Raw genomic sequence first — 14,408 nt, forward strand, 5'->3', positions numbered from 1 at the left:
CTACAATAGTCTAGTTCTTGCAAAGCAGGACACACTTCTCTAGGATCGAGTCCCTCTCTCTCTGAGGTTGGACTCTCTTGACTCGTCCATCATGTGGAGAAACAACGCCAAAACACTTAACTCTAATTTTCTTCTTAAGATTTTGGGAAGGGCCTTTATCTAACATTAATTCATTTAAGTGTTCATTATGGTACCAATTCTTAGTGTTGGGAATCTCAATAGAGGGTGTCTTAATGAAAAACATATTGGCAAAGGGATAGCTCCCATGAAGTTTCTACCTTTCTAGATTAGTTTCTTTTTTCCAACAAAACAAGGTTCCTTTCAATTACTCAACCTCTCTTATCATCTCCCATCCAATCCTCCACCGAAAATATTTGAAACCATGTTACAATGGTTGGGAGCGAGACCTTGCTTTATTCACCTCTTTTTGTTTCTTATTATTACGGCCTCATGAACATTTTGTCAATGGTTACCTTGGTGCAATCCGTCGACCTGGAAGGAAACTCCCCAGGAGATATTCCAAGTGTCCATCAACTGTTCGTTAAATCCTACCCACCATGAACTCAATTAAAAACCCCCATCCCCATCTAATCCCCTCCATGGGGATTTTCAAAACCAGGAGGTCTTCCACGACCATTCTTGCCCCATAAAATTTGCCACAAAATTTGGCCAAAGTCTTCTTTGTAAAATGGATAGTTTGGCGAAGAACACATTGGCTTCTTTTCCCCAATCGCCTGCCATGAGGAAGAATTTAAAAGCACTTGTAAAGCATCAACGGAGCTTCTTTTCCCAGTCATTTGAGGGAGATTTTACACCTAACAAACATAAAAAAACATAGTACAAATCGGGCCTGCTTTTCGCATTTTATCTCTACCATATAATTTCCTGCAATAGATTTGTATCTTTACCACATCCACAATTTACCAACATTTATAGTAGATTTGAAAAGATAGCTTAAATCAATATATGTGATACTTAAAGACGTTCTAATTATGTCTTTGCTCCTTTAACCTTTCTAAAAGATCCAAGGATATTGCTAATACATTCATAAAAGGTATGTAACAAACATTGAGTCTGGAAGGATGCCCTTCGCAGCCTCTTTTTGAAGTAGCCAAGATTTCTCAAACCTGGAGAGTATCCTCTTTATGGTGGTCACTACCTTCCCACTTTGCATTGATACATCTACTTTGCACACGCATTGAATCCCCCTTAGAAAATGCATGAATAAGGTTACTTGAGTCTAGCCGCATCATATACCTTGCTTGTTAAAGCTCCATTCTTAGGTCTCAAGGCTTGAAGAACAAACAAGCTGATTTCACTAGGAGAACAATCGCATCCTTACTACCGTTCAAATGTCCATCTACCCAATTTTATGTCTGCCCACTTTTACCCCTTAACCCGTGGATGTAAGTCAATTGAAGGAATTCCCAAATGAATATGGTCTACCTTGAAGGCTAGCCATTTGACACTTAGCTGGCCTTGGAAACAACTTCACACTTAGCATAGATAGTCCCAAGAACTTTGCCCCAACATTGTAACAACAACACCTACCTTGCAATTGCAACATGGCATCTTTTCCTTGCAGATAGCAACCTCTACCTTGCATCTTGATCTTAAATGTACCTCCCCTTATCAGTGGTTCCAATCATGTCACTAGCTTTCATACCCCCCATGAGAATGCGGTGCTTGATCCTCTTTGTATGATACCTAAATTGGAAAGGCATAATTGAGGGAGAAGGACATCTACACTGTAACCCTACTAACAAGCGAATATCTCCTGGAATGTTTTTTTTTATGGCAATCGATCTCTTTCGAATGCAATTATGATCATGAGAAAAAGACCTACCATGGCTACGTAGATGTAAAGGCCGTTAAATTGCAAGAGCATTTCAAGAAAAAGAGTACTTCCCCTCTATCTTATGTGTTGGCCTTGATCAAGACTCTACAAAATATGTCTTTTGCCAATGAATCATGATTCCTAATTTGGTATGGGCTAACTAATTAACTCGGCTAGATACCCATGCTGTGTTAGTGTGGGTATGAATGAGTGTGCATGCACACTCCATCCATGTGTTACTTGCTCTTAATAACACATTAAGAACATGGAAGCAACACAATTGAAAACCCAATACCTATGCCCTTGCATTCTTCAACTTTAGTACCCATTAACATGTAAAACATTAGAAATTTGTTTTGGATAGAATTTACAATGCATAATAGGAGATTCAATTAATGAACACTCCTATTTTGATAAATAAGGAAATAGCCAAGTTTTAAAAAAGATCATTAATCTATAACAAGATCAAACCCAAGACACTTAGCAAAACATAGCCATGCCTACCTTGGAATCTCACCCAAGATCGGTTTCTACTTGTTGACATCTAGCAGCAGTCCACCTTTGCCCTCTCATTGTGGATTTGTTTCTACTTGTTAACGTTTAGTAGCAGCTCACCTTTGCCTTCTTGTTATGGATTTTCTTTTTCTTGATTGCTTTGCACTAGTAGCCTTGTCTTGTAATCTCCACATAAATTTGCCTCCTTTTTATGGTGGGAAGCCTTTGCCTCAAATGAGAGAGAGAGAGAGAGAGAGAGAGAGAGAGAGAGAGAGAGAATCAAAGATGTGGGTCGTCCTTGCGTAGCCCAACATCCCGAAGGAGAGGGAGAGAGAGGTGTGTGAGAGAGAAGGGGAGCGTGGGTGTGCATATGCACTGCCCCTCACTGGCAAGAAGGAGAGGGATCTACCTTTCTGCAAACAACCCTTTCTACAATAGCCCTTGCCTTGCAATTTCGTCATGGATTTGACCCCTCTCATCTCTATGTTTGGTAGCCACCCAGCCTTGCACTCTTGTATGGGACATCTCCCACACTTGGGAGGGTACCCTATACCTTGACCATAGACTTCAAGAAAGACTACCTTACAGCCTTTCAATTCATGAGTGTCCCTCTCCTTTCTCGGGGAGTCCACTACTATAAAACCCTTGGTATGTTCAAGAGGTATTCAAAAAAACCTTGGTATAACGTGCGTTCAAGTGGTAATTAAAAAACCCCTTACATAAAAAAATTCCCCTATTGCTTTTACAACATGCAAGAGATGGATAAGTGGACCGAGAAATATGAAGAGGCAAGCAAGGCAAGCATTTTGTCAAAGCAGTAGGCTTCAAGCATTTTTAAATGACCTTTGCAAGATGCCAAAAAATTGTAATATACAATGGTTGTGTGATGCACTTCAAAAGGCCGAAAGACAATGGGGAGATAGTCACCAAAACCGAATGGGAGTGTACAAGAGGATGTGATCATCATGTAAGTTTCCTCCAAGTCTATATATTTATCTAGATTTGAGGTTGATGTATATATTATTAGAACAAATCTACCTCAATCTATGTGCCTTGTGTAGTACGAGAAGAAAAGAAATACTTTTAATTGTGGCATTATGGAAAAGTTTGAACAAAAGTCAAGAGAAAGTGCATCTGACACTAATTTAGACACAACATAGTTACAATATTGTGCCACCATACAGGATATCATTGAGGTCAATTTCAGAGAATGGACAATATTTTTATTTAATGACTCTCATGGTTCTGTCTCACACATACATTGTCTCTCGCATCTCTCATGCACTTGTGTATTGTGATTTTGCAGGTGTGTGTGTACGCAATCCCTCACCGAATTCACATCCTCCTCCACTTAAATCAAGAAGGTAAGTGCTCTATTTTTTGTCTTCTTTCCATTTTACTCACACACACACACACACACACACACACATATACACATGCATACGCATATGTATACACATACACACGCATACACATACACACACACACACGCACACGCATATGCGTATGCACATGCATATGCACACACAGACATGCATATGCACACACACACACACACACACATGTATACGCACATGCACACATGCACATGCATATGCATACACACGTATACACACGCACATACATACGCATACACACATGCACACGCATACGCATACGCACATACATACGTATACGTATATGCATACGCATACGCATACACATACACATACACATGCACATATGTATACGCATACACATACGCATATGCACACATATACGTACACGCTTACAAACATATGTATACGTACACACACATACACACACGTATATGCATACGTATACGCATACACATATGCATACATATACGCATACGGATACACACACATATGCACACACACATGTACACGTATACTATACACACATACACATACACATACGTATACACATGTGCACATATACTATACACACATACACATACGCATATGTATATGTATACAGATATGTATATGCACATGCATACGCATACACTCATATGCATATGCACACACATACCTATATGCACACGTATATGCTCCCGTATGTCACATATGCTCACACATCCATACACATACGTATATATACACACATACACATACACACACATACGTATACGTATACACATACACACATGTATACGCATACATATATGCACACACATACGTATACCGCACACGCACACGCATACACACACGAACACACATACGCATACCGCACGCGTATACACATATGCATACGCATATACATACACACGCACACGCATATCGCACACGCACATGTATATGTATATGTATACGCACACCTACATGGATACGCATATACATACTCATAGGCAGACGTATACCACACACGCATACCTCACATGCATATGCATGTCGCATGTTTCATACGCTCCCGTATGTCGCATACACTCACACATGCCGCATACCGCATACCGTACAGACACATACACACACATACACGACTACGCACACATGCTGTTCAATTACAGATATGGCATCCCGCGATCCTTGGGATCCACCCACCCCGAGACCTGGTATGGTAACACATTGATTTGATGCTATTTTGTAAGTTCATGTGTGTCATTAATGTCATGGTTTAAGGGTTGTTTTCTCAATGTTTTTCATTTGCAGTGAGGGGAGTTTGATGGACTCGATTAGAGAAGGACTAAGTGAGCTCTCATGGCTACAATTGGCATCAAATAAAGCTGATATCCAAGGACTTCTACATTAATGTAAGTATTTTCAATTATGAGGCGAGTATGTATTCTATGTCACGTATATGCAAGTTCTCATTAAGGTTGCACAACTTTATTTATGTGCAGGGAGTGCCGCCATCCCCATTGCGTGAGGATGAGCTTTCCGATTAGGGACTCGGTGATGTCCCTACATCATTTTATTTTGTAATAATCCTCCATCTATCATATGATGTTGCATCTTTTACATGCAACAATATGTAATCACAAAATTATCAATACAATCGCATTATGTTATGGTCTCTCAAGACACTTGTTGTTTTAATGTTATGGTATTGTAATTGTTTTATTATGTTATGGCATCTCTTTGTTATGGTCTCTCAAGACACTTGTTGTTTAATGTTATGGTATTTTACTTTATGGCATGACTGTTGATTACGTTATGCTCAGTATAACATTTACGCCGCACCCTTACAAGAGTGTATTTGGGCAAAGTGTGGCATATTGTCGTTTGGGGTTTCCATACTACAATATACCCTACTTTGCCTTTTTTTTTTTTCATAGAGCCAGTATAACCCCCGATAACTTTTACTGCAGACCCTCGGTATAGACCACGGTATAATCCTCGCAATAAAACCCCCGATAATGTCGCCAAAATTACCGAGGGTTTTACCAGAATTATCATACCAGGGGTTTTACCAGGGATATTACCGGGATCGTTGGTTTTTTTGGCAGAAATAATTGTAAGTGTATTTGCCCCGGTGTTACCCCCGGTACACTCCCAATCCCTTGTAGTGTTTGTTTGTTGAAAAAATATCTGCGAAGCAAAAAAATTAATCATGAAATTATCATGAGCTCATATAACCTAGCTATTTATAGATTTTAGAACTTCTATTATGTATATTTTAATCAATTAAATTTCTCACTTGCTTTGTTTGAAGATATTTTATCTTCGTACTTGTTTTGCTCATGAAATTGGATAATTTTTTGGACCTTTTTTGTAGAGTTATATTATACTCGTTTGATTTTGGTGTCTTGTGATGATCTTCAAAATATTTCTTGATATATGTCCCATTTTTCTGTTTATTTCTGTGATTTTTTGTAAGTTGACATCGTATCTAAAGTGTAATATAATTTCACAATAGGATAAAATCCCCTTTGTGTAATTGTCAAGGATAGTTTGTGCTTCTATGTGTGTCATGTCTTTGTTGAAGACATGTGTGTTTTTGCTTAATACTTTTATGATATATTTTGTGAATCCTGCAAACCATAAATTTAAAATATTGATGAAATTAATTGTTTAATATTTTTAACTTCACTCTAAATATGGAAAATATGTTAGAATATTTGTGTAATGAACATAAATGAATTTAACAATAGATATATAATGTTACGTTTTTTGTTATTAAAAAATGATTATATTTATGTAAATGAATGATTTTGAAAGAAGCAAGAAAATTTATTTACCATCAGCAGGCATATCTCCATTAGTATGCTCTTTTGACCATTGATTTAGAAATTTCTTTCATCCATCCATAAACTCTCGCAATGTATCTTTATTTTGAAAACCATTGATATATTGAATGGGTTCATATCCTGTTGTAGCTGCCAGCTTGACTTGTGAATCAAAAAGATGAAATCTTTTATTTTTATCTTGAAGCATTTTGTCTTCTTTTTCTAACTCAATTCTTGCCTTTTTGAACACAATAGATTTATTACGATGTATTGATTTATTAACTTTTAGGATTTGATAAAAGTATAGTACAATTACCTCATCGCCTGATCCCATTGTGTAGTTTATGTTGGTATTGAGTTAGAAACAATATCTACAAAAGTAAATAAAAGAATGTAGATATGTTATACTAGTTATAATTTGCTAATGAATTTCAGGCATTGGTTCAAAATCATTTTGGTTAAATATATTTAATATTCTCATGTTATTTCTTGTTGTGTTTCTTGATAACATTACATAAACAAGTCCAGGACTGAATGAATTTTTAATTATCAATAATGTTTTGTTCATGATTGTCATTCCTTGAGATTTATGACCTGTAATTGCATATGTCAATGTTAAAGGAAAACTAGTTTTATAATACCATTTGTTATCAAATATTCTTCTTTGTTGTTTTGATCGTTTGATTGAAATAGTCTCATTAGTTAATATTAAAAGTATACGTATAGATGTGATTATAGATTTAGATTCATGAAATTGGATTGATACAAATTTTTCTATTGCATTATTTATTGCATCAATATGAAAGTCGATATTTTGTGTGATCATGACTTTCGCACCAGTTGATATTTTTATGATGGTATGAAATTTTGGATCTTCTATCCAAGTTGTTAAAGCTGTATTTTGTTCATGTACGCAATAATTAACTTCTATTTCATAAATATCTTTATTTAAAAATAATTTATGTAGCATATAGTTGTTATAATATTGTGTATCAATTAAGTGAGTAAAAATTATGATTATTTTTGCATCGATAAATTCAATAGCTTGTTGTTCAGTAATGATTATATGACTTGGGTAACAATTGATTTGTTCTATTGTAGGTTTTTTAATCCTAATTATGTTTAAAAATTCGATAAATTTAGGATCTGATTGTTGACGGATCGAATTTGTTAGAGTTGTAATATTTTTTGATTCCAAACACCTGAATTTGTAATATGACAAATTCAACAAAAAACGTTGTGTTGATCTGCAATTGCAACATGCTAGAAGTTGAGCTAAATCTCCAACCAAAAGTACCTTTTTGGTTATAAAAAGATCATTTATATTGATATTACATGCTTCACATATCTGCATGATAATCATGTTTAATGTTATGATTGTCATCGTAGAGATTTCATCTATAATTATTAAGTTTGCATTTTTTATATCACGATAACGTTCATCAGTATACATTAATGATGATATGTACATGTCATTCTTTTTTGGTAATCCAAATATGTAATGTTCTATTTTTTCTAATCTACTTATTTGCATTTTTGCTGCACCAATCGTTGCTACTAAAATTACCGATTTTCCATTCTTGATTAGATTATATGTTACATACTTTATAATGTGTGTTTTTCTTGATCCTGGTGTTCCATTTATGACATGTAAGCCTCCATTTGAGTTCATTATCGTATCATAAACATATTGTTGATTGAAAACTAATTTGATGTTTTCAATATCTTTAAACTCTTCTAGATTAACATTTGGGTGTTGTAATTATCATGTGTTAGATTTTTAGAATCACTTGATACTAGCATGTCATCTTCTATAACGAGTGTTTAATATTAGAGAGCTTATTATTTGGAGTTTTTTCACATTCTTTAGGTCTATCAAAAGTATGGGATTTCATGTCAAGAATTAACGTGTTCATTTTACTGTGGGCTACTAAAGAGTATACCATTGTACTCTGAATGTATAACATGTAGTGCTGCAACCATTCCTCATGGTATAGTGAGTGAGTGAGTGAGTGAGAGAGAGAGAGAGAGAGCGAGAGAGAGAGAGAGAGAGAGAGAGAGAGAGAGAGAGAGAGAGAGAGAGAGAGAGAGAGAGAGAGAGAGAGAGAGAGAGAGAGAGAGAGAGAGAGAGAGAGAGAGAGAATACCTAAGTAATAAACAATTCAGATCATTTGTCATGTTGTCATTTAACTATTAAAGAGAGAGAGATAGAGAGCATCACCAAATAAGAAATAGACTTCAAAATGATGTATCAAACATGCGTAGCTGAGAGAGAGAGAGAGAGAGAGAGAGAGAGAGAGAGAGAGAGAGAGAGAGAGAGAGAGAGAGAGAGAGAGAGAGAGAGAGAGAGAGAGAGAGAAATAGACTTCAAAATGATGTATCAAACATGAATAGTTTTTTTATGTAGCCCAGCTTTTCAATTCAAGGTATTATGTCTTGATTTGACTGCCTTGTTTTGATATCAATGTGGCGATTTGGTAAATTGGTGTGCATCTATGGAAGTGACATCACTTTATAACATTATCTTTTAGCTATGAGAGAGAGAAAGAGAGCTCTTTAAATGTCATCAAAAAGAATTCCCAAGAGCTCTACTTGATCTATCTAAGTCTTGAACTCAAGATCTATAATGAGAGAGAGAGAGAGAGAGAGAGAGAGAGAGAGAGAGAGAGAGAGAGAGAGAGAGAGAGAGAGAGAGATAGATAATACCTAAGTAATATATAACTCATATCACTTTGTCACGTTGTCATTTACTATGAAAGAGATAGAGATAGAGAGCATCACCAAATAATTTATGTAAGTAACAGAGAATGAGAGAGAGAGAGAGTATAGAGAATGAGAGAATGAGAGAATGAGAGAGAGAGAGTATATATCCCCAATAATTTATGTAAGTAACAGAGAATGAGAGAGAGAGTATATATCCCCAAAAATTGAAATGACACACTAGTATGATAAAAAAATTTAGGGACAAATTATCATGGATTCTCCCACCGACACAGAATAAAGCTTGCAAGGCTGACTCAAAATGAATGTGAGACAAAATATTCAAATTTGAGGATAAATTATTCTAGGTTGAGTAGCTTTCCGTTGGACATAGCGAATACATCACCAAATAATTTATGTAAGTAACAGAGAATGAGAGAGAGAGAGAGAGAGTATAGAGAATGAGAGAATGAGAGAATGAGAGAGAGAGAGAGAGAGAGAGAGAGAGAGAGAGTATATATCCCCAAAAATTGAAATGACACACTAGTATGATAAACAAATTTAGGGAAAAATTATCATGGATTCTCCCACCGACACAGAATGAAGCTTGCAAGGCTGACTCAAAATGAATGTGAGACAAAATATTCAAATTTGAGCATAAATTATTCTAGGCCAGGTAGCTTTCCACTGGACATAGCGAATACATCAAGTAGACCATAATATTTAGACAATAGCAACAAAAAGAGGAAGTGAAACACTAGCTTGTGCAAAAATTGGTCAGAGTATCACGAAATATGGAAGTTTCTGAGAGTCATATTGAGGCATAGAAAAAAGCTTGCGAGGCTGACTCAAAATGAACGTGACGTCTCTATCGCTAAGTGTTGGCTGATGAATAATTAAGTGTTGCTTTCCATCCAAACCTAGGACTTGGGTGTAGACATACTACAAGTGTTTACATGCAAAGTATGGCTTTCTCTCCTTTTCTCTCTTTTGGAAATCAAGGCATGTGCAAGAAGGCTCATCTTTCACATGGACATGATACAGATCTTGTGACTGAAGCTAAATAAGACGTAGCTAAATAGATAATTGAGTAGATTACTTAATGGAGAGAGAAAGATTTATATACACAAGATTATAGAGTAGAGAGAGAGAGAGAGAGAGAGAGAGAGTACACACGATATACGTGGTTCACCCAATGTGGGCTACGTCCACGGGAAAGCAGCCACTCAATGGCTTTAGTACTTCAAAACAAGAAGTAGTTTACAAAGGGATTATACCCTTAATGGAGCTCCCGCCTTGCTTCACTCTCACCACCTCACACTCACCTTGTTGCATCAACTTCACACTATGAAATGTGTGTAGAAATGGCCTCCTTTTATAGGCCAAAAGGGCTGCCCTCTCTTATGAGAGACAGCCATGTGTAGCCGCCCTTGTGCGAATAAGTCCAAATCGGACCCTCCAATCCGCCCATGTGTGGCCGCCCTTGAGAAGACAAGTCCGCTTTTGAATTCGGCCACCGGCCACCGGCCATTGACTTCCGACCACCGGCCACCGGCCATTGACTTCCGACCACCGGCCATCGGCCATTGACTACCGGCCACCGGCCAACTGACCGGTTGTTTTTCGACCACTTTCCGGCCGCCTTCCGGCCATAATATTCCGGCGAAAAAAAAGTATCGGGGGCCTCCGCCCCCGAGGCCTTTAAAGTTGCCCCTGATTCTTGTCCGTGAAAATTTTGGTTTCCGGTGAGTGATTTTCCTTCACACACGATGGCTTCTCCTCATAATGGGGGCCTTACAAATGTGCGCTTTTACCACAGAAAATTACAAGGGTAAATCAGACTCCATACTTAACAATCTCCCACTTGGAGACTGATCTCCAAACAAAAGCTGTGACTGCTTTCCATTCTGGCTTCTTATCCTTGAATGCCGATTGAAGATGAGCAAAAGCTCAACTTCTCCTTGTTGACCACCTTTGTAAACATGTCTGCAGGATTTTCACTTGTATGCACCTTTCCTAGCTTTAGTTGTGCCTCTTCCAAAAGAGTGCGTATGAAGTGATATCTCACCTCAATGTGCTTTGTCCTTGAATGAAAGGCTGAGTTTTTCGCAAGATGGATAGCGCTTTGGCTATCACTATACAAGACACAATTGTCTTGTTTGAATCCAAGCTCTTCTAAGAATCTGTGAAGCCACATAATTTCTTTGCTTGCCTCCGTCATTGCTACATACTCTGCTTCCGTGGTAGAAAGTGAAACCACTTTCTGCAGCTTTGAAGCCCAGCTTACTGCTGTGCCTCCAACCGTGAACACATAGCCAGTAGTGCTCCTTAAAGTATCTTTGTCACCAGCCATATTTGCATCGGCATACCCTTCTAGAAAAATATCAGTTCCTCCAAAATACAAAGCATTTGTTGTTGTCCCTTTTAGATACCTAAGTATCCACTTCACAGCTTGCCAATGCTCTTTACCTGGGTTGTCCATGAACCTACTCATAACTCCCACTGCATGTGCAATGTCTGGTCTTGTCCAGACCATAGCATACATTAGAGAACCTACCGCTGCAGCATATGGAACTTTAGACATATAGGCTATCTCCTCTTGTGTCTTTGGACACATATCCTTCGTTAGTTTAAAATGACCAGCCAAAGGTGTAGAAACTGGTTTTGCATTTTGCATTGCAAACCTTTCTAGTACCTTCTTGATGTAATCTTCTTGAGATAGCTTTATTGTCTTCTTCGTCCTGTCCCTTGATATTTTCATACCAAGTATCCTCTTTGCAGCACCTAAATCTTTCATTGAAAAAGATTTGGATAGCTCCTCTTTTAGGTCTTTGATGTCCTGCATGTTAGCACTTGCAATCAACATGTCATCAACATACAACATTAGGATGATGAATTTCCCATCTCCCAAATTCTCCGTGTAGACGCAATGATCCGAGTTGCATCTTGTGAATCCATGATCCAACATCCATCGATCAAACTTCAAGTACCATTGTCTTGATGCTTTCTTTAAACCATACAAGCTCTTCTTTAATCTGCAAACCATTTTCTCCTTACCTTTTACTTCATACCCCTTTGGTTGAAGCATGCAGATTTCCTCCTCTAAGTCACCGTGAGGGAATGCCGTATTTACATCCATTTGCTCGAGATTTAGATCATGAGCAGCCACAAGGCTTAAGACAAGCCTAATTGAGTTCATTTTTACAACAGGAGAAAATATTTCATTGAAGTCAATACCTTTCTTTTGAGAAAAACCTTTTACCACAAGCCTAGACTTGTACCTTTTCTTCCCACCTTCTTCTTCCTTTAGCTTGTACACCCATTTGTTTTGAAGTGCCCGCTTACCTTTAGGCAACTCAACCAACTCCCATGTTTGGTTGCGATGTAGTGAGTCCATTCTTCTTTGGATTCATGTTGCATAGCTTCTTCATATGATTCCGGCTCTCCAGAATCGGAGATCAAGAGATGGTTGAAGGAAGGAACAAACCTTTCTGGAGGTCTACTTGCTCTTGTAGATCTTCGGGGAATAGGTTGAGGCTCCTCATTTGGTTGACGTTGTTGCACATTGTCATCGTTTGCAGTCCTTGAGTCTTCACCGTCCTCAAGCTCCATGTACTCATCACCTGTTTCTTTTGTTTGTTTTCTTTCCAAGTAATCTTTGTACATATTTTGTTCGTTAAAAATTACATCCCTACTCCTTAAGATTTTACCATCTTCAGGATTCCATAGGCGATACCCAAAGTCTCCTTCTCCATAGCCAATGAAGAAACACTTTTTGGACTTTGCATCTAACTTTGATCTTAGGCTTCTATCTATGTGCATGAAAGCCTCACACCCAAACACTTTGAGAAATGCATAATTCACCGGTTTACCTGTCCATGCCTCTTCTGGAACTCCCCCATCCAATGCCGTTGAGGGTGGCCGATTGATTAAGTACACAGACGTACTTACAGCTTCCGCCCAAAGCTCAAGCGATAGGCCTGCATGTAGCCGCATGCTTCGTGCTCGTTCCATGATTGTCCTGTTCATCCTTTCCGAAATCCCATTTTGTTGAGGTGTCCTTGGGGTTGTCCTTTGCCTCCGAATGCCATTGCTAGCACAAAAGCTTTCAAAATCTTGGCTGCAATATTCGCCTCCATTGTCGGATCTGAGGCATTTAACCTTGGTACCTGTTTCATTCTCCACAAAGGCTTTCCACCTTTGAAATATGGAAAATACATCGGATTTATTCTTCATGACATAAACCCATGTTTTTCTAGTCGCATCGTCTATGAATGTTACATAGTACAATGAGCCACCAAGTGATGGTGTACTTGCAGGACCCCAAACATCAGAATGAACCAACTCAAGTTTTTTATTTTTTCTTTCATTTCCTGATTTTTGAAATTTTAGCCTCTTTTGTTTACCATAAACACAATCTTCACAGAACTCTAAGTCCACTTCTTTCAAACCTGGTAGAAGCTTCTTTGTTTGAAGGATTTGCATTCCTTTGGCACTCATATGCCCAAGTCGGTAGTGCCACACCGCACTGTCAACTTCTGTAGTTGCTGCACAAGCTGAAGGTTGCGTGCTAATAGTACACAAGTAAAGTGTACCCACTTTTTCACCCTTGGCAACCACCAAAGATCCCTTTGATATCTTCCACCGTTTGTTTTCGAATGCAATGTTGTGACCTTCATCGTCCAATTGTCCTGTAGAGATCAAATTTTTGCGAAGAGAAGGAACATGCCTAACATCTTTAAGCTTCCATTCATTTCCGTTAGCAGTTTTGACAGAAACTGTACCTTTGCCGACAATCTCACAAGCTTCATCATCTCCCAAGTATACATACCCAAAATTACCTTTGGTGTAGTCTTGGAAATGTTGCTTATGTGGTGTCGCATGGAATGAAGGCCCGGAATCTACTATCCAGGAATTAGAAACATTGTCTAATGAGAGAATTAGAGCATCTTGCTCTACTTTACCTGCCACATTGGCCTCCGATGTTGGCTTGTTGTCTTGAGACTCTGTCTCCTTCTTCTTCTTGGACCAGCAATGCTTCTTGACGTGGCCCTTCTTGTCGCAGTTCCAACATTCAAGAACTGACTTTGTGCATGACTTGCTCCGCCTTGAGCGATCACGACCCTTTTGGTTTTTGAACCTCTCCTTAAGCCTTCCTCTTGTTTCCACTGATAGTGCAACACTTGATGATTCTCTTGTGCTTCTCCT

General features: G+C 38.1%; 1 pseudogene; it reads right to left on the minus strand.

Annotated features, from left to right (window-relative positions):
* The window catches only part of LOC147424485 (uncharacterized), a 34,480-nt pseudogene extending 29,889 nt beyond the window's left edge, over window positions 1-4,591 (minus strand).
* Between the last annotated feature and the right edge of the window lie 9,817 nt (window positions 4,592-14,408).

This window comes from Adiantum capillus-veneris, chromosome 25 (genome assembly GCF_014529385.1).
Source record: "Adiantum capillus-veneris isolate H3 chromosome 25, ASM1452938v2, whole genome shotgun sequence".
NCBI classification, from domain to species: Eukaryota; Viridiplantae; Streptophyta; class Polypodiopsida; order Polypodiales; family Pteridaceae; genus Adiantum; species Adiantum capillus-veneris.